Genomic DNA, 22,088 nt, shown 5'->3' with positions numbered 1-22,088 from the left:
ACTCCCAACACACATTCTCAGGCTCACTCTCACTCTCACTAACGGAACAGACCACTTCCCAAAGTGCAAACGTCCAAGCCATTTCTCCCATACGATAGGCCTAAGGGCTTAGAGCTGTTGCTGGTCCTCACCTTCCCTTGACACCGCTTTCACAGCCAAACACACTCTGCCCATCTGCCTTTGCCTTGCCTCCCGGCAATCCCAACACACTCTCACTCTCGGCACACACTACCTCCCAAAGTGCCAACAACCAAGCGAGTTCTGACGCACGCTACATCTAAGGGCTTAGAGCTGTTGCTGGTCCTCACCTTCCCTTGACACCGCTTTCACAGCCAAACACACTCTGCCCATCTGCCTTTACCTTGCCTCCCGGCACTGCCAACACACATTCTCAGGCTCACTCAGGCTCTCACTCTCACTCCCAGCACAGACCAACTCCCAAAGTGCAAACCTCCAAGCGATTTCTGACGCACGCTACATCTAAGGGCTTAGAGATGTGGCTGGTCCTCACCTTCCCTTGACACCGCTTTCACAGCCAAACACACTCTGCCCATCTGCCTTTGCCTCAACTCGCACCACTCCCAACACACTCTCACTCTCGGCACACACCACCTCCCAAAGTGCCAACAACCAAGCGATTTCTGACGCACGCTACATCTAAGGGCTTAGAGCAGATGCTGGTCCTCACCTTCCCTTGACACCGCTTTCACAGCCAAACACACTCTGCCCATCTGCCTTTGCCTCAACTCCCACCACTCCCAACACACTCTCACTCTCGGCACACACCACCTCCCAAAGTGCCAGCACCCAAGCGGTTTCTGACACACGCTACATCTAAGGGCTCAGAGCTGTTGCTGGTCATCACCTTCCCTTCACAGCGCTTTCACAGCCAAACACACTCTGCCCATCTAGCCTGGCTTTGCCTCCCAGCACTCCCAACACACATTCTCAGGCGCAATCTAACTCTCACTCCTGGCACAGACCACCTCCCAAAGTGCAGACGTGCAAGCCATTTCTCCCCTAGGATAGGCCTAAGGGCTTAGAGCTGTGGCTGGTCCTTACCTTCCCTTGACACCGCTTTCACAGCCAAACACACTCTGGGAATCTGCCCTGGCTTTGCCTCCCAGCACTCCCAACACACATTCTCAGGTGCAATCTCACTGTCACTCCCGGCACAGACCACCTCCCATAGTGACAACACGCAAGCCATTTCTCCCAGGCGACAGGCCTAAGGGCTTAGAGCTGTTGCTGGTCCTCACCTTCCCTTGACACCGCTTTCACAGACAAACACATTCTGCCCATCTGCCTTTGCCTTGCCTCACAGCACTCCCAACACACAGTCTCACTCTTGGCACAGACCACCTCCCAAAGTGCCAACACCCAAGCTATTTCGGAGGCACGCTACATGTAAGGGCTTAGAGCTGTTGCTGGTCCTCACCTTCCCTTGACACCGCTTTCACAGCCAAACACACTCTGCCCATCTACCCTGGCTTTGCCTCCCAGCACTCCCAACACACATTCTCAGGTTCAATCTCACTCTCACTCCTGGCACAGACCACCTCCCAAAGTGCAAACACCCAAGCCATTTCTCCCATACGATAGGCCTAAGGGCTTAGAGCTGTTGCTGGTCCTCACCTTCCCTTGACACCGCTTTCACAGCCAAACACACTCTGGCCATCTACCTTTGCCTTGCCTCCCAGCACTCCCAACACACTCTCACTACCGGCACAGACCACCTGCCAAAGTGCAAACACCCAAGCGATTTCTGACACACGCTACATCTAAGGGCTTAGAGCTGTTGCTGGTCCTCACCTTCCCTTGACACCGCTTTCACAGCCAAACACACTCTGCCCATCGGCCTTTGCCTTGCCTCCCAGCACTCCCAACACACATTCTCAGACTCAATCTCACTCTCACTCCCGGCACAGACCACTTCCCAAAGTGCAAACACCCAAGCCATTTCTCCCATACGATAGGCCTAAGGGCTTAGAGCTGATGCTGGTCCTCACATTCCCTTCACACCGCTTTCACAGCCAAACACACTCTGGCCATCTGCCTTTGCCTTGCCTACCAGCACTCCCAACACACATTCTCAGGCTCACTCTCACTCTCACTACCGGCACAGACCACCTCCCAAAGTGCAAACGTCCAAGCCATTTCTCCCATACGATAGGCCTAAGGGCTTAGAGCTGATGCTGGTCCTCACCTTCCCTTGACACCGCTTTCACAGCCAAACACACTCTGGCCATCTACCTTTGCCTTGCCTCCCAGCACTCCCAACACACTCTCACTCTCGGCACAGACCACCTCCCAAAGTGCCAACAACCAAGCGATTTCTGACGCACGCTACATCTAAGGGCTTAGAGCTGTTGCTGGTCCTCACCTTCCCTTGACACCGCTTTCACAGCCAAACACACTCTGGCCATCTGCCTTTACCTTGCCTCCCGGCACTGCCAACACACATTCTCAGGCTCACTCAGGCTCTCACTCTCACTCCCAGCACAGACCAACTCCCAAAGTGCAAACGTCCAAGCGATTTCTGACGCTCGCTACCTCTAAAGGCTTAGAGGTGTGGCTGGTCCTCACCTTCCCTTGACACCGCTTTCACAGCCAAACACACTCTGCCCATCTGCCTTTACCTTGCCTCCCGGCACTCCCAACACACTCTCACTCTCGGCACACACCACCTCCCAAAGTGCCAACAACCAAGCGAGTTCTGACGCACGCTACATCTAAGGGCTTAGAGCAGATGCTGGTCCTCACCTTCCCTTGACACCGCTTTCACAGCCAAACACACTCTGCCCATCTGCCTTTGCCTTGCCTCCCAGCACTCCCAACACACATTCTCAGGCTCACTCTCACTCTCACTAACGGAACAGACCACTTCCCAAAGTGCAAACGTCCAAGCCATTTCTCCCATACGACAGGCCTAAGGGCTTAGAGCTGTTGCTGGTCCTCACCTTCCCTTGACACCGCTTTCACAGCCAAACACACTCTGCCCATCTGCCTTTGCCTTGCCTCCCGGCAATCCCAACACACTCTCACTCTCGGCACACACTACCTCCCAAAGTGCCAACAACCAAGCGAGTTCTGACGCACGCTACATCTAAGGGCTTAGAGCAGATGCTGGTCCTCACCTTCCCTTGACACCGCTTTCACAGCCAAACACACTCTGCCCATCTGCCTTTGCCTTGCCTCACAGCACTCCCAACACACTCTCACTACCGGCACAGACCACCTGCCAAAGTGCAAACACCCAAGCGATTTCTGACACACGCTACATCTAAGGGCTTAGAGTTGTAGATGGTCCTCACCTTCCCTTGACACCGCTTTCACAGCCAAACACACTCTGGCCATCTGCCTTTGCCTTGCCTCCCAGCACTCCCAACACACATTCTCAGACTCAGTCTCACTCTCACTCCCGGCACAGACCACCTCCCAAAGTGCAAACACCCAAGCCATTTCTCCCATACGATAGGCCTAAGGGCTTAGAGCTGATGCTGGTCCTCACATTCCCTTCACACCGCTTTCACAGCCAAACACACTCTGGCCATCTGCCTTTGCCTTGCCTCCCAGCACTCCCAACACACATTCTCAGGCTCACTCTCACTCTCACTACCGGCACAGACCACCTCCCAAAGTGCAAACGTCCAAGCCATTTCTCCCATACGATAGGCCTAAGGGCTTAGAGCTGTTGCTGGTCCTCACCTTCCCTTGACACCGCTTTCACAGCCAAACACACTCTGGCCATCTACCTTTGCCTTGCCTCCCAGCACTCCCAACACACTCTCACTCTCGGCACAGACCACCTCCCAAAGTGCCAACAACCAAGCGATTTCTGACGCACGCTACATCTAAGGGCTTAGAGCTGTTGCTGGTCCTCACCTTCCCTTGACACCGCTTTCACAGCCAAACACACTCTGGCCATCTGCCTTTACCTTGCCTCCCGGCACTGCCAACACACATTCTCAGGCTCACTCAGGCTCTCACTCTCACTCCCAGCACAGACCAACTCCCAAAGTGCAAACCTCCAAGCGATTTCTGACGCACGCTACATCTAAGGGCTTAGAGATGTGGCTGGTCCTCACCTTCCCTTGACACCGCTTTCACAGCCAAACACACTCTGCCCATCTGCCTTTGCCTCAACTCGCACCACTCCCAACACACTCTCACTCTCGGCACACACCACCTCCCAAAGTGCCAACAACCAAGCGATTTCTGACGCACGCTACATCTAAGGGCTTAGAGCAGATGCTGGTCCTCACCTTCCCTTGACACCGCTTTCACAGCCAAACACACTCTGCCCATCTGCCTTTGCCTCAACTCCCACCACTCCCAACACACTCTCACTCTCGGCACACACCACCTCCCAAAGTGCCAGCACCCAAGCGGTTTCTGACACACGCTACATCTAAGGGCTTAGAGTTGTAGATGGTCCTCACCTTCCCTTGACACCGCTTTCACAGCCAAACACACTCTGCCCATCGGCCTTTGCCTTGCCTCCCAGCACTCCCAACACACATTCTCAGACTCAGTCTCACTCTCACTCCCGGCACAGACCACCTCCCAAAGTGCAAACACCCAAGCCATTTCTCCCATACGATAGGCCTAAGGGCTTAGAGCTGATGCTGGTCCTCACATTCCCTTCACACCGCTTTCACAGCCAAACACACTCTGGCCATCTGCCTTTGCCTTGCCTCCCAGCACTCCCAACACACATTCTCAGGCTCACTCTCACTCTCACTACCGGCACAGACCACCTCCCAAAGTGCAAACGTCCAAGCCATTTCTCCCATACGATAGGCCTAAGGGCTTAGAGCTGTTGCTGGTCCTCACCTTCCCTTGACACCGCTTTCACAGCCAAACACACTCTGGCCATCTACCTTTGCCTTGCCTCCCAGCACTCCCAACACACTCTCACTCTCGGCACAGACCACCTCCCAAAGTGCCAACAACCAAGCGATTTCTGACGCACGCTACATCTAAGGGCTTAGAGCTGTTGCTGGTCCTCACCTTCCCTTGACACCGCTTTCACAGCCAAACACACTCTGGCCATCTGCCTTTACCTTGCCTCCCGGCACTGCCAACACACATTCTCAGGCTCACTCAGGCTCTCACTCTCACTCCCAGCACAGACCAACTCCCAAAGTGCAAACCTCCAAGCGATTTCTGACGCACGCTACATCTAAGGGCTTAGAGATGTGGCTGGTCCTCACCTTCCCTTGACACCGCTTTCACAGCCAAACACACTCTGCCCATCTAGCCTGGCTTTGCCTCCAGCACTCCCAACACACATTCTCAGGCTCAATATCAGTCTCACTCCCGGCATAGACCACCTCCCAAATTGCCAACACCGAAGCAATTTCTCACACACACTACATCTAAGGGCTTAGAGCTGTTGCTGGTCCTCAACCTTCCCTTGACACCGCTTTCACAGCCAAACACACTCTGCCCATCTGCCTTTACCTTGCCTCCCGGCACTGCCAACACACATTCTCAGGCTCACTCAGGCTCTCACTCTCACTCCCAGCACAGACCAACTCCCAAAGTGCAAACGTCCAAGCGATTTCTGACGCTCGCTACCTCTAAGGGCTTAGAGGTGTGGCTGGTCCTCACCTTCCCTTGACACCGCTTTCACAGCCAAACACACTCTGCCCATCTGCCTTTACCTTGCCTCCCGGCACTCCCAACACACTCTCACTCTCGGCACCCACCACCTCCCAAAGTGCCAACAACCAAGCGAGTTCTGACGCACGCTACATCTAAGGGCTTAGAGCAGATGCTGGTCCTCACCTTCCCTTGACACCGCTTTCACAGCCAAACACACTCTGCCCATCTGCCTTTGCCTTGCCTCCCAGCACTCCCAACACACATTCTCAGGCTCACTCTCACTCTCACTAACGGAACAGACCACTTCCCAAAGTGCAAACGTCCAAGCCATTTCTCCCATACGATAGGCCTAAGGGCTTAGAGCTGTTGCTGGTCCTCACCTTCCCTTGACACCGCTTTCACAGCCAAACACACTCTGCCCATCTGCCTTTGCCTTGCCTCCCGGCAATCCCAACACACTCTCACTCTCGGCACACACTACCTCCCAAAGTGCCAACAACCAAGCGAGTTCTGACGCACGCTACATCTAAGGGCTTAGAGCTGTTGCTGGTCCTCACCTTCCCTTGACACCGCTTTCACAGCCAAACACACTCTGCCCATCTGCCTTTACCTTGCCTCCCGGCACTGCCAACACACATTCTCAGGCTCACTCAGGCTCTCACTCTCACTCCCAGCACAGACCAACTCCCAAAGTGCAAACCTCCAAGCGATTTCTGACGCACGCTACATCTAAGGGCTTAGAGATGTGGCTGGTCCTCACCTTCCCTTGACACCGCTTTCACAGCCAAACACACTCTGCCCATCTGCCTTTGCCTCAACTCGCACCACTCCCAACACACTCTCACTCTCGGCACACACCACCTCCCAAAGTGCCAACAACCAAGCGATTTCTGACGCACGCTACATCTAAGGGCTTAGAGCAGATGCTGGTCCTCACCTTCCCTTGACACCGCTTTCACAGCCAAACACACTCTGCCCATCTGCCTTTGCCTCAACTCCCACCACTCCCAACACACTCTCACTCTCGGCACACACCACCTCCCAAAGTGCCAGCACCCAAGCGGTTTCTGACACACGCTACATCTAAGGGCTCAGAGCTGTTGCTGGTCATCACCTTCCCTTCACAGCGCTTTCACAGCCAAACACACTCTGCCCATCTAGCCTGGCTTTGCCTCCCAGCACTCCCAACACACATTCTCAGGCGCAATCTAACTCTCACTCCTGGCACAGACCACCTCCCAAAGTGCAGACGTGCAAGCCATTTCTCCCCTAGGATAGGCCTAAGGGCTTAGAGCTGTGGCTGGTCCTTACCTTCCCTTGACACCGCTTTCACAGCCAAACACACTCTGGGAATCTGCCCTGGCTTTGCCTCCCAGCACTCCCAACACACATTCTCAGGTGCAATCTCACTGTCACTCCCGGCACAGACCACCTCCCATAGTGACAACACGCAAGCCATTTCTCCCAGGCGACAGGCCTAAGGGCTTAGAGCTGTTGCTGGTCCTCACCTTCCCTTGACACCGCTTTCACAGACAAACACATTCTGCCCATCTGCCTTTGCCTTGCCTCACAGCACTCCCAACACACAGTCTCACTCTTGGCACAGACCACCTCCCAAAGTGCCAACACCCAAGCTATTTCGGAGGCACGCTACATGTAAGGGCTTAGAGCTGTTGCTGGTCCTCACCTTCCCTTGACACCGCTTTCACAGCCAAACACACTCTGCCCATCTACCCTGGCTTTGCCTCCCAGCACTCCCAACACACATTCTCAGGTTCAATCTCACTCTCACTCCTGGCACAGACCACCTCCCAAAGTGCAAACACCCAAGCCATTTCTCCCATACGATAGGCCTAAGGGCTTAGAGCTGTTGCTGGTCCTCACCTTCCCTTGACACCGCTTTCACAGCCAAACACACTCTGCCCATCGGCCTTTGCCTTGCCTCCCAGCACTCCCAACACACATTCTCAGACTCAATCTCACTCTCACTCCCGGCACAGACCACTTCCCAAAGTGCAAACACCCAAGCCATTTCTCCCATACGATAGGCCTAAGGGCTTAGAGCTGATGCTGGTCCTCACATTCCCTTCACACCGCTTTCACAGCCAAACACACTCTGGCCATCTGCCTTTGCCTTGCCTACCAGCACTCCCAACACACATTCTCAGGCTCACTCTCACTCTCACTACCGGCACAGACCACCTCCCAAAGTGCAAACGTCCAAGCCATTTCTCCCATACGATAGGCCTAAGGGCTTAGAGCTGATGCTGGTCCTCACCTTCCCTTGACACCGCTTTCACAGCCAAACACACTCTGGCCATCTACCTTTGCCTTGCCTCCCAGCACTCCCAACACACTCTCACTCTCGGCACAGACCACCTCCCAAAGTGCCAACAACCAAGCGATTTCTGACGCACGCTACATCTAAGGGCTTAGAGCTGTTGCTGGTCCTCACCTTCCCTTGACACCGCTTTCACAGCCAAACACACTCTGGCCATCTGCCTTTACCTTGCCTCCCGGCACTGCCAACACACATTCTCAGGCTCACTCAGGCTCTCACTCTCACTCCCAGCACAGACCAACTCCCAAAGTGCAAACGTCCAAGCGATTTCTGACGCTCGCTACCTCTAAAGGCTTAGAGGTGTGGCTGGTCCTCACCTTCCCTTGACACCGCTTTCACAGCCAAACACACTCTGCCCATCTGCCTTTACCTTGCCTCCCGGCACTCCCAACACACTCTCACTCTCGGCACACACCACCTCCCAAAGTGCCAACAACCAAGCGAGTTCTGACGCACGCTACATCTAAGGGCTTAGAGCAGATGCTGGTCCTCACCTTCCCTTGACACCGCTTTCACAGCCAAACACACTCTGCCCATCTGCCTTTGCCTTGCCTCCCAGCACTCCCAACACACATTCTCAGGCTCACTCTCACTCTCACTAACGGAACAGAGCACTTCCCAAAGTGCAAACGTCCAAGCCATTTCTCCCATACGACAGGCCTAAGGGCTTAGAGCTGTTGCTGGTCCTCACCTTCCCTTGACACCGCTTTCACAGCCAAACACACTCTGCCCATCTGCCTTTGCCTTGCCTCCCGGCAATCCCAACACACTCTCACTCTCGGCACACACTACCTCCCAAAGTGCCAACAACCAAGCGAGTTCTGACGCACGCTACATCTAAGGGCTTAGAGCAGATGCTGGTCCTCACCTTCCCTTGACACCGCTTTCACAGCCAAACACACTCTGCCCATCTGCCTTTGCCTTGCCTCACAGCACTCCCAACACACTCTCACTACCGGCACAGACCACCTGCCAAAGTGCAAACACCCAAGCGATTTCTGACACACGCTACATCTAAGGGCTTAGAGTTGTAGATGGTCCTCACCTTCCCTTGACACCGCTTTCACAGCCAAACACACTCTGGCCATCTGCCTTTGCCTTGCCTCCCAGCACTCCCAACACACATTCTCAGACTCAGTCTCACTCTCACTCCCGGCACAGACCACCTCCCAAAGTGCAAACACCCAAGCCATTTCTCCCATACGATAGGCCTAAGGGCTTAGAGCTGATGCTGGTCCTCACATTCCCTTCACACCGCTTTCACAGCCAAACACACTCTGGCCATCTGCCTTTGCCTTGCCTCCCAGCACTCCCAACACACATTCTCAGGCTCACTCTCACTCTCACTACCGGCACAGACCACCTCCCAAAGTGCAAACGTCCAAGCCATTTCTCCCATACGATAGGCCTAAGGGCTTAGAGCTGTTGCTGGTCCTCACCTTCCCTTGACACCGCTTTCACAGCCAAACACACTCTGGCCATCTACCTTTGCCTTGCCTCCCAGCACTCCCAACACACTCTCACTCTCGGCACAGACCACCTCCCAAAGTGCCAACAACCAAGCGATTTCTGACGCACGCTACATCTAAGGGCTTAGAGCTGTTGCTGGTCCTCACCTTCCCTTGACACCGCTTTCACAGCCAAACACACTCTGGCCATCTGCCTTTACCTTGCCTCCCGGCACTGCCAACACACATTCTCAGGCTCACTCAGGCTCTCACTCTCACTCCCAGCACAGACCAACTCCCAAAGTGCAAACCTCCAAGCGATTTCTGACGCACGCTACATCTAAGGGCTTAGAGATGTGGCTGGTCCTCACCTTCCCTTGACACCGCTTTCACAGCCAAACACACTCTGCCCATCTGCCTTTGCCTCAACTCGCACCACTCCCAACACACTCTCACTCTCGGCACACACCACCTCCCAAAGTGCCAACAACCAAGCGATTTCTGACGCACGCTACATCTAAGGGCTTAGAGCAGATGCTGGTCCTCACCTTCCCTTGACACCGCTTTCACAGCCAAACACACTCTGCCCATCTGCCTTTGCCTCAACTCCCACCACTCCCAACACACTCTCACTCTCGGCACACACCACCTCCCAAAGTGCCAGCACCCAAGCGGTTTCTGACACACGCTACATCTAAGGGCTTAGAGTTGTAGATGGTCCTCACCTTCCCTTGACACCGCTTTCACAGCCAAACACACTCTGCCCATCGGCCTTTGCCTTGCCTCCCAGCACTCCCAACACACATTCTCAGACTCAGTCTCACTCTCACTCCCGGCACAGACCACCTCCCAAAGTGCAAACACCCAAGCCATTTCTCCCATACGATAGGCCTAAGGGCTTAGAGCTGATGCTGGTCCTCACATTCCCTTCACACCGCTTTCACAGCCAAACACACTCTGGCCATCTGCCTTTGCCTTGCCTCCCAGCACTCCCAACACACATTCTCAGGCTCACTCTCACTCTCACTACCGGCACAGACCACCTCCCAAAGTGCAAACGTCCAAGCCATTTCTCCCATACGATAGGCCTAAGGGCTTAGAGCTGTTGCTGGTCCTCACCTTCCCTTGACACCGCTTTCACAGCCAAACACACTCTGGCCATCTACCTTTGCCTTGCCTCCCAGCACTCCCAACACACTCTCACTCTCGGCACAGACCACCTCCCAAAGTGCCAACAACCAAGCGATTTCTGACGCACGCTACATCTAAGGGCTTAGAGCTGTTGCTGGTCCTCACCTTCCCTTGACACCGCTTTCACAGCCAAACACACTCTGGCCATCTGCCTTTACCTTGCCTCCCGGCACTGCCAACACACATTCTCAGGCTCACTCAGGCTCTCACTCTCACTCCCAGCACAGACCAACTCCCAAAGTGCAAACCTCCAAGCGATTTCTGACGCACGCTACATCTAAGGGCTTAGAGATGTGGCTGGTCCTCACCTTCCCTTGACACCGCTTTCACAGCCAAACACACTCTGCCCATCTAGCCTGGCTTTGCCTCCAGCACTCCCAACACACATTCTCAGGCTCAATATCAGTCTCACTCCCGGCATAGACCACCTCCCAAATTGCCAACACCGAAGCAATTTCTCACACACACTACATCTAAGGGCTTAGAGCTGTTGCTGGTCCTCAACCTTCCCTTGACACCGCTTTCACAGCCAAACACACTCTGCCCATCTGCCTTTACCTTGCCTCCCGGCACTGCCAACACACATTCTCAGGCTCACTCAGGCTCTCACTCTCACTCCCAGCACAGACCAACTCCCAAAGTGCAAACGTCCAAGCGATTTCTGACGCTCGCTACCTCTAAGGGCTTAGAGGTGTGGCTGGTCCTCACCTTCCCTTGACACCGCTTTCACAGCCAAACACACTCTGCCCATCTGCCTTTACCTTGCCTCCCGGCACTCCCAACACACTCTCACTCTCGGCACCCACCACCTCCCAAAGTGCCAACAACCAAGCGAGTTCTGACGCACGCTACATCTAAGGGCTTAGAGCAGATGCTGGTCCTCACCTTCCCTTGACACCGCTTTCACAGCCAAACACACTCTGCCCATCTGCCTTTGCCTTGCCTCCCAGCACTCCCAACACACATTCTCAGGCTCACTCTCACTCTCACTAACGGAACAGACCACTTCCCAAAGTGCAAACGTCCAAGCCATTTCTCCCATACGATAGGCCTAAGGGCTTAGAGCTGTTGCTGGTCCTCACCTTCCCTTGACACCGCTTTCACAGCCAAACACACTCTGCCCATCTGCCTTTGCCTTGCCTCCCGGCAATCCCAACACACTCTCACTCTCGGCACACACTACCTCCCAAAGTGCCAACAACCAAGCGAGTTCTGACGCACGCTACATCTAAGGGCTTAGAGCTGTTGCTGGTCCTCACCTTCCCTTGACACCGCTTTCACAGCCAAACACACTCTGCCCATCTGCCTTTACCTTGCCTCCCGGCACTGCCAACACACATTCTCAGGCTCACTCAGGCTCTCACTCTCACTCCCAGCACAGACCAACTCCCAAAGTGCAAACCTCCAAGCGATTTCTGACGCACGCTACATCTAAGGGCTTAGAGATGTGGCTGGTCCTCACCTTCCCTTGACACCGCTTTCACAGCCAAACACACTCTGCCCATCTGCCTTTGCCTCAACTCGCACCACTCCCAACACACTCTCACTCTCGGCACACACCACCTCCCAAAGTGCCAACAACCAAGCGATTTCTGACGCACGCTACATCTAAGGGCTTAGAGCAGATGCTGGTCCTCACCTTCCCTTGACACCGCTTTCACAGCCAAACACACTCTGCCCATCTGCCTTTGCCTCAACTCCCACCACTCCCAACACACTCTCACTCTCGGCACACACCACCTCCCAAAGTGCCAGCACCCAAGCGGTTTCTGACACACGCTACATCTAAGGGCTCAGAGCTGTTGCTGGTCATCACCTTCCCTTCACAGCGCTTTCACAGCCAAACACACTCTGCCCATCTAGCCTGGCTTTGCCTCCCAGCACTCCCAACACACATTCTCAGGCGCAATCTAACTCTCACTCCTGGCACAGACCACCTCCCAAAGTGCAGACGTGCAAGCCATTTCTCCCCTAGGATAGGCCTAAGGGCTTAGAGCTGTGGCTGGTCCTTACCTTCCCTTGACACCGCTTTCACAGCCAAACACACTCTGGGAATCTGCCCTGGCTTTGCCTCCCAGCACTCCCAACACACATTCTCAGGTGCAATCTCACTGTCACTCCCGGCACAGACCACCTCCCATAGTGACAACACGCAAGCCATTTCTCCCAGGCGACAGGCCTAAGGGCTTAGAGCTGTTGCTGGTCCTCACCTTCCCTTGACACCGCTTTCACAGACAAACACATTCTGCCCATCTGCCTTTGCCTTGCCTCACAGCACTCCCAACACACAGTCTCACTCTTGGCACAGACCACCTCCCAAAGTGCCAACACCCAAGCTATTTCGGAGGCACGCTACATGTAAGGGCTTAGAGCTGTTGCTGGTCCTCACCTTCCCTTGACACCGCTTTCACAGCCAAACACACTCTGCCCATCTACCCTGGCTTTGCCTCCCAGCACTCCCAACACACATTCTCAGGTTCAATCTCACTCTCACTCCTGGCACAGACCACCTCCCAAAGTGCAAACACCCAAGCCATTTCTCCCATACGATAGGCCTAAGGGCTTAGAGCTGTTGCTGGTCCTCACCTTCCCTTGACACCGCTTTCACAGCCAAACACACTCTGCCCATCGGCCTTTGCCTTGCCTCCCAGCACTCCCAACACACATTCTCAGACTCAATCTCACTCTCACTCCCGGCACAGACCACTTCCCAAAGTGCAAACACCCAAGCCATTTCTCCCATACGATAGGCCTAAGGGCTTAGAGCTGATGCTGGTCCTCACATTCCCTTCACACCGCTTTCACAGCCAAACACACTCTGGCCATCTGCCTTTGCCTTGCCTACCAGCACTCCCAACACACATTCTCAGGCTCACTCTCACTCTCACTACCGGCACAGACCACCTCCCAAAGTGCAAACGTCCAAGCCATTTCTCCCATACGATAGGCCTAAGGGCTTAGAGCTGATGCTGGTCCTCACCTTCCCTTGACACCGCTTTCACAGCCAAACACACTCTGGCCATCTACCTTTGCCTTGCCTCCCAGCACTCCCAACACACTCTCACTCTCGGCACAGACCACCTCCCAAAGTGCCAACAACCAAGCGATTTCTGACGCACGCTACATCTAAGGGCTTAGAGCTGTTGCTGGTCCTCACCTTCCCTTGACACCGCTTTCACAGCCAAACACACTCTGGCCATCTGCCTTTACCTTGCCTCCCGGCACTGCCAACACACATTCTCAGGCTCACTCAGGCTCTCACTCTCACTCCCAGCACAGACCAACTCCCAAAGTGCAAACGTCCAAGCGATTTCTGACGCTCGCTACCTCTAAAGGCTTAGAGGTGTGGCTGGTCCTCACCTTCCCTTGACACCGCTTTCACAGCCAAACACACTCTGCCCATCTGCCTTTACCTTGCCTCCCGGCACTCCCAACACACTCTCACTCTCGGCACACACCACCTCCCAAAGTGCCAACAACCAAGCGAGTTCTGACGCACGCTACATCTAAGGGCTTAGAGCAGATGCTGGTCCTCACCTTCCCTTGACACCGCTTTCACAGCCAAACACACTCTGCCCATCTGCCTTTGCCTTGCCTCCCAGCACTCCCAACACACATTCTCAGGCTCACTCTCACTCTCACTAACGGAACAGACCACTTCCCAAAGTGCAAACGTCCAAGCCATTTCTCCCATACGACAGGCCTAAGGGCTTAGAGCTGTTGCTGGTCCTCACCTTCCCTTGACACCGCTTTCACAGCCAAACACACTCTGCCCATCTGCCTTTGCCTTGCCTCCCGGCAATCCCAACACACTCTCACTCTCGGCACACACTACCTCCCAAAGTGCCAACAACCAAGCGAGTTCTGACGCACGCTACATCTAAGGGCTTAGAGCAGATGCTGGTCCTCACCTTCCCTTGACACCGCTTTCACAGCCAAACACACTCTGCCCATCTGCCTTTGCCTTGCCTCACAGCACTCCCAACACACTCTCACTACCGGCACAGACCACCTGCCAAAGTGCAAACACCCAAGCGATTTCTGACACACGCTACATCTAAGGGCTTAGAGTTGTAGATGGTCCTCACCTTCCCTTGACACCGCTTTCACAGCCAAACACACTCTGGCCATCTGCCTTTGCCTTGCCTCCCAGCACTCCCAACACACATTCTCAGACTCAGTCTCACTCTCACTCCCGGCACAGACCACCTCCCAAAGTGCAAACACCCAAGCCATTTCTCCCATACGATAGGCCTAAGGGCTTAGAGCTGATGCTGGTCCTCACATTCCCTTCACACCGCTTTCACAGCCAAACACACTCTGGCCATCTGCCTTTGCCTTGCCTCCCAGCACTCCCAACACACATTCTCAGGCTCACTCTCACTCTCACTACCGGCACAGACCACCTCCCAAAGTGCAAACGTCCAAGCCATTTCTCCCATACGATAGGCCTAAGGGCTTAGAGCTGTTGCTGGTCCTCACCTTCCCTTGACACCGCTTTCACAGCCAAACACACTCTGGCCATCTACCTTTGCCTTGCCTCCCAGCACTCCCAACACACTCTCACTCTCGGCACAGACCACCTCCCAAAGTGCCAACAACCAAGCGATTTCTGACGCACGCTACATCTAAGGGCTTAGAGCTGTTGCTGGTCCTCACCTTCCCTTGACACCGCTTTCACAGCCAAACACACTCTGGCCATCTGCCTTTACCTTGCCTCCCGGCACTGCCAACACACATTCTCAGGCTCACTCAGGCTCTCACTCTCACTCCCAGCACAGACCAACTCCCAAAGTGCAAACCTCCAAGCGATTTCTGACGCACGCTACATCTAAGGGCTTAGAGATGTGGCTGGTCCTCACCTTCCCTTGACACCGCTTTCACAGCCAAACACACTCTGCCCATCTGCCTTTGCCTCAACTCGCACCACTCCCAACACACTCTCACTCTCGGCACACACCACCTCCCAAAGTGCCAACAACCAAGCGATTTCTGACGCACGCTACATCTAAGGGCTTAGAGCAGATGCTGGTCCTCACCTTCCCTTGACACCGCTTTCACAGCCAAACACACTCTGCCCATCTGCCTTTGCCTCAACTCCCACCACTCCCAACACACTCTCACTCTCGGCACACACCACCTCCCAAAGTGCCAGCACCCAAGCGGTTTCTGACACACGCTACATCTAAGGGCTTAGAGTTGTAGATGGTCCTCACCTTCCCTTGACACCGCTTTCACAGCCAAACACACTCTGCCCATCGGCCTTTGCCTTGCCTCCCAGCACTCCCAACACACATTCTCAGACTCAGTCTCACTCTCACTCCCGGCACAGACCACCTCCCAAAGTGCAAACACCCAAGCCATTTCTCCCATACGATAGGCCTAAGGGCTTAGAGCTGATGCTGGTCCTCACATTCCCTTCACACCGCTTTCACAGCCAAACACACTCTGGCCATCTGCCTTTGCCTTGCCTACCAGCACTCCCAACACACATTCTCAGGCTCACTCTCACTCTCACTACCGGCACAGACCACCTCCCAAAGTGCAAACGTCCAAGCCATTTCTCCCATACGATAGGCCTAAGGGCTTAGAGCTGTTGCTGGTCCTCACCTTCCCTTGACACCGCTTTCACAGCCAAACACACTCTGGCCATCTACCTTTGCCTTGCCTCCCAGCACTCCCAACACACTCTCACTCTCGGCACAGACCACCTCCCAAAGTGCCAACAACCAAGCGATTTCTGACGCACGCTACATCTAAGGGCTTAGAGCTGTTGCTGGTCCTCACCTTCCCTTGACACCGCTTTCACAGCCAAACACACTCTGGCCATCTGCCTTTACCTTGCCTCCCGGCACTGCCAACACACATTCTCAGGCTCACTCAGGCTCTCACTCTCACTCCCAGCACAGACCAACTCCCAAAGTGCAAACCTCCAAGCGATTTCTGACGCACGCTACATCTAAGGGCTTAGAGATGTGGCTGGTCCTCACCTTCCCTTGACACCGCTTTCACAGCCAAACACACTCTGCCCATCTAGCCTGGCTTTGCCTCCAGCACTCCCAACACACATTCTCAGGCTCAATATCAGTCTCACTCCCGGCATAGACCACCTCCCAAATTGCCAACACCGAAGCAATTTCTCACACACACTACATCTAAGGGCTTAGAGCTGTTGCTGGTCCTCAACCTTCCCTTGACACCGCTTTCACAGCCAAACACACTCTGCCCATCTGCCTTTACCTTGCCTCCCGGCACTGCCAACACACATTCTCAGGCTCACTCAGGCTCTCACTCTCACTCCCAGCACAGACCAACTCCCAAAGTGCAAACGTCCAAGCGATTTCTGACGCTCGCTACCTCTAAGGGCTTAGAGGTGTGGCTGGTCCTCACCTTCCCTTGACACCGCTTTCACAGCCAAACACACTCTGCCCATCTGCCTTTACCTTGCCTCCCGGCACTCCCAACACACTCTCACTCTCGGCACCCACCACCTCCCAAAGTGCCAACAACCAAGCGAGTTCTGACGCACGCTACATCTAAGGGCTTAGAGCAGATGCTGGTCCTCACCTTCCCTTGACACCGCTTTCACAGCCAAACACACTCTGCCCATCTGCCTTTGCCTTGCCTCCCAGCACTCCCAACACACATTCTCAGGCTCACTCTCACTCTCACTAACGGAACAGACCACTTCCCAAAGTGCAAACGTCCAAGCCATTTCTCCCATACGATAGGCCTAAGGGCTTAGAGCTGTTGCTGGTCCTCACCTTCCCTTGACACCGCTTTCACAGCCAAACACACTCTGCCCATCTGCCTTTGCCTTGCCTCCCGGCAATCCCAACACACTCTCACTCTCGGCACACACTACCTCCCAAAGTGCCAACAACCAAGCGAGTTCTGACGCACGCTACATCTAAGGGCTTAGAGCTGTTGCTGGTCCTCACCTTCCCTTGACACCGCTTTCACAGCCAAACACACTCTGCCCATCTGCCTTTACCTTGCCTCCCGGCACTGCCAACACACATTCTCAGGCTCACTCAGGCTCTCACTCTCACTCCCAGCACAGACCAACTCCCAAAGTGCAAACCTCCAAGCGATTTCTGACGCACGCTACATCTAAGGGCTTAGAGATGTGGCTGGTCCTCACCTTCCCTTGACACCGCTTTCACAGCCAAACACACTCTGCCCATCTGCCTTTGCCTCAACTCGCACCACTCCCAACACACTCTCACTCTCGGCACACACCACCTCCCAAAGTGCCAACAACCAAGCGATTTCTGACGCACGCTACATCTAAGGGCTTAGAGCAGATGCTGGTCCTCACCTTCCCTTGACACCGCTTTCACAGCCAAACACACTCTGCCCATCTGCCTTTGCCTCAACTCCCACCACTCCCAACACACTCTCACTCTCGGCACACACCACCTCCCAAAGTGCCAGCACCCAAGCGGTTTCTGACACACGCTACATCTAAGGGCTCAGAGCTGTTGCTGGTCATCACCTTCCCTTCACAGCGCTTTCACAGCCAAACACACTCTGCCCATCTAGCCTGGCTTTGCCTCCCAGCACTCCCAACACACATTCTCAGGCGCAATCTAACTCTCACTCCTGGCACAGACCACCTCCCAAAGTGCAGACGTGCAAGCCATTTCTCCCCTAGGATAGGCCTAAGGGCTTAGAGCTGTGGCTGGTCCTTACCTTCCCTTGACACCGCTTTCACAGCCAAACACACTCTGGGAATCTGCCCTGGCTTTGCCTCCCAGCACTCCCAACACACATTCTCAGGTGCAATCTCACTGTCACTCCCGGCACAGACCACCTCCCATAGTGACAACACGCAAGCCATTTCTCCCAGGCGACAGGCCTAAGGGCTTAGAGCTGTTGCTGGTCCTCACCTTCCCTTGACACCGCTTTCACAGACAAACACATTCTGCCCATCTGCCTTTGCCTTGCCTCACAGCACTCCCAACACACAGTCTCACTCTTGGCACAGACCACCTCCCAAAGTGCCAACACCCAAGCTATTTCGGAGGCACGCTACATGTAAGGGCTTAGAGCTGTTGCTGGTCCTCACCTTCCCTTGACACCGCTTTCACAGCCAAACACACTCTGCCCATCTACCCTGGCTTTGCCTCCCAGCACTCCCAACACACATTCTCAGGTTCAATCTCACTCTCACTCCTGGCACAGACCACCTCCCAAAGTGCAAACACCCAAGCCATTTCTCCCATACGATAGGCCTAAGGGCTTAGAGCTGTTGCTGGTCCTCACCTTCCCTTGACACCGCTTTCACAGCCAAACACACTCTGCCCATCGGCCTTTGCCTTGCCTCCCAGCACTCCCAACACACATTCTCAGACTCAATCTCACTCTCACTCCCGGCACAGACCACTTCCCAAAGTGCAAACACCCAAGCCATTTCTCCCATACGATAGGCCTAAGGGCTTAGAGCTGATGCTGGTCCTCACATTCCCTTCACACCGCTTTCACAGCCAAACACACTCTGGCCATCTGCCTTTGCCTTGCCTACCAGCACTCCCAACACACATTCTCAGGCTCACTCTCACTCTCACTACCGGCACAGACCACCTCCCAAAGTGCAAACGTCCAAGCCATTTCTCCCATACGATAGGCCTAAGGGCTTAGAGCTGATGCTGGTCCTCACCTTCCCTTGACACCGCTTTCACAGCCAAACACACTCTGGCCATCTAACCTTTGCCTTGCCTCCCAGCACTCCCAACACACTCTCACTCTCGGCACAGACCACCTCCCAAAGTGCCAACAACCAAGCGATTTCTGACGCACGCTACATCTAAGGGCTTAGAGCTGTTGCTGGTCCTCACCTTCCCTTGACACCGCTTTCACAGCCAAACACACTCTGCCCATCTGCCTTTGCCTTGCCTCCCAGCACTCCCAACACACATTCTCAGGCTCAATCTCACTCTCACTCCCAGCAATGACCAGCAACCAAAGTGCCAACACAGAAGCCATTTCTTCCATACGATAGGCCTAAGGGCTTAGAGCTGTTGCTGGTCCTCACCTTCCCTTGACACCACTTTCACAGCCAAACACACTCTGGGAATCTGCCCTGGCTTTGCCTCCCAGCACTCCCAACACACATTCTCAGGTTCAATCTCACTCTCACTCCCAGCACACACCACCTCCCCAAGTGCAAACACCCAAGTATTTTCTGCCGCATGCTACATCTAAGGGCTTAGAGCTGTTGCTGGTCCTCACCTTCCCTTGACAGCGCTTTCACAGCCAAACACACTCTGCCCATCTGCCTTTGCCTTGCCTCCCAGCAATCCCAATACATATTCTCAGGTTCACTCTCACTCTCACTCCTGGCACAGACCACCTCCCAAAGTGCAAACATCCAAGCCATTTCTCCCATACAATAGGCCTAAGGGCTTAGAGCAGTTGCTGGTCCTCACCTCCCCTTGACAGCGCTTTCACAGCCAAACACACTCTGGTCATGTGCCTTTGCCATGCCTCCCAGAACTCCCAACATACATTCGCAGGCTCACTCTCACTCTCACTCCCAGCAATGACCAGCAACCAAAGTGCCAACACAGAAGCCATTTCTTCCATACGATAGGCCTAAGTGCTTAGAGCTGTTCCTGGTCCTCAACTTCCCTTGAAACCGCTTTCACAGCCAAACACACTCTGGCCATCTGCCTTTGCCTTGCCTCCCAGCACTCCCAACACACTCTCACTCCCGGCACAGACCACCTCACAAAGTGCAAATATCCAATCGATTTCTGACACACGCTACATCTAAGGGCTTAGAGCTGTTGCTGGTGCTCACCTTCCCTTGACACCGCTTTCACAGCCAAACACACTCTGGCCATCTACCCTAGCGTTGCCTCCCAGCACACACAACACACATTCTCACTACCGGCACAGACCACCTCCCAAAGTGCAAACAACCAAGCGATGTCTGCCGCATGCTACATCTAAGGGCTTAGAGCTGTTGCTGGTCCTCACCTTCCCTTGACTGCACTTTCACAGCCAAACACACTCTGCCCATCTAGCCTGGCTTTGCCTCCAGGACTCCCAACACACATTCTCAGGTTCAATCTCACTCTCACTCCCGGCACAGACCACCTCCCAAAGTGCAAACGTCCAAGCCATTTCTCCCATACGATAGGCCTAAGGGCTTAGAGCTGTTGCTGGTCCTCACCTTCCCTTGACACCGCTTTCACAGCCAAACACACTCTGCCCATCGGCCTTTGCCTTGCCTCCCAGCACTCCCAACACACATTCTCAGACTCAATCTCACTCTCACTCCCGGCACAGACCACTTCCCAAAGTGCAAACACCCAAGCCATTTCTCCCATACGATAGGCCTAAGGGCTTAGAGCTGATGCTGGTCCTCACATTCCCTTCACACCGCTTTCACAGCCAAACACACTCTGGCCATCTGCCTTTGCCTTGCCTACCAGCACTCCCAACACACATTCTCAGGCTCACTCTCACTCTCACTACCGGCACAGACCACCTCCCAAAGTGCAAACGTCCAAGCCATTTCTCCCATACGATAGGCCTAAGGGCTTAGAGCTGATGCTGGTCCTCACCTTCCCTTGACACCGCTTTCACAGCCAAACACACTCTGCCCATCTGCCTTTACCTTGCCTCCCGGCACTGCCAACACACATTCTCAGGCTCACTCAGGCTCTCACTCTCACTCCCAGCACAGACCAACTCCCAAAGTGCAAACGTCCAAGCGATTTCTGACGCTCGCTACCTCTAAGGGCTTAGAGGTGTGGCTGGTCCTCACCTTCCCTTGACACCGCTTTCACAGCCAAACACACTCTGCCCATCTGCCTTTACCTTGCCTCCCGGCACTCCCAACACACTCTCACTCTCGGCACACACCACCTCCCAAAGTGCCAACAACCAAGCGAGTTCTGACGCACGCTACATCTAAGGGCTTAGAGCAGATGCTGGTCCTCACCTTCCCTTGACACCGCTTTCACAGCCAAACACACTCTGCCCATCTGCCTTTGCCTTGCCTCCCAGCACTCCCAACACACATTCTCAGGCTCACTCTCACTCTCACTAACGGAACAGACCACTTCCCAAAGTGCAAACGTCCAAGCCATTTCTCCCATACGATAGGCCTAAGGGCTTAGAGCTGTTGCTGGTCCTCACCTTCCCTTGACACCGCTTTCACAGCCAAACACACTCTGCCCATCTGCCTTTGCCTTGCCTCCCGGCAATCCCAACACACTCTCACTCTCGGCACACACTACCTCCCAAAGTGCCAACAACCAAGCGAGTTCTGACGCACGCTACATCTAAGGGCTTAGAGCTGTTGCTGGTCCTCACCTTCCCTTGACACCGCTTTCACAGCCAAACACACTCTGGCCATCTGCCTTTACCTTGCCTCCCGGCACTGCCAACACACATTCTCAGGCTCACTCAGGCTCTCACTCTCACTCCCAGCACAGACCAACTCCCAAAGTGCAAACGTCCAAGCGATTTCTGACGCACGCTAC

The sequence above is a fragment of the Pelecanus crispus genome, unplaced genomic scaffold (assembly GCF_030463565.1).
Source record: "Pelecanus crispus isolate bPelCri1 unplaced genomic scaffold, bPelCri1.pri SCAFFOLD_38, whole genome shotgun sequence".
NCBI classification, from domain to species: Eukaryota; Metazoa; Chordata; class Aves; order Pelecaniformes; family Pelecanidae; genus Pelecanus; species Pelecanus crispus.
This window is presented reverse-complemented; position numbering follows the sequence as displayed.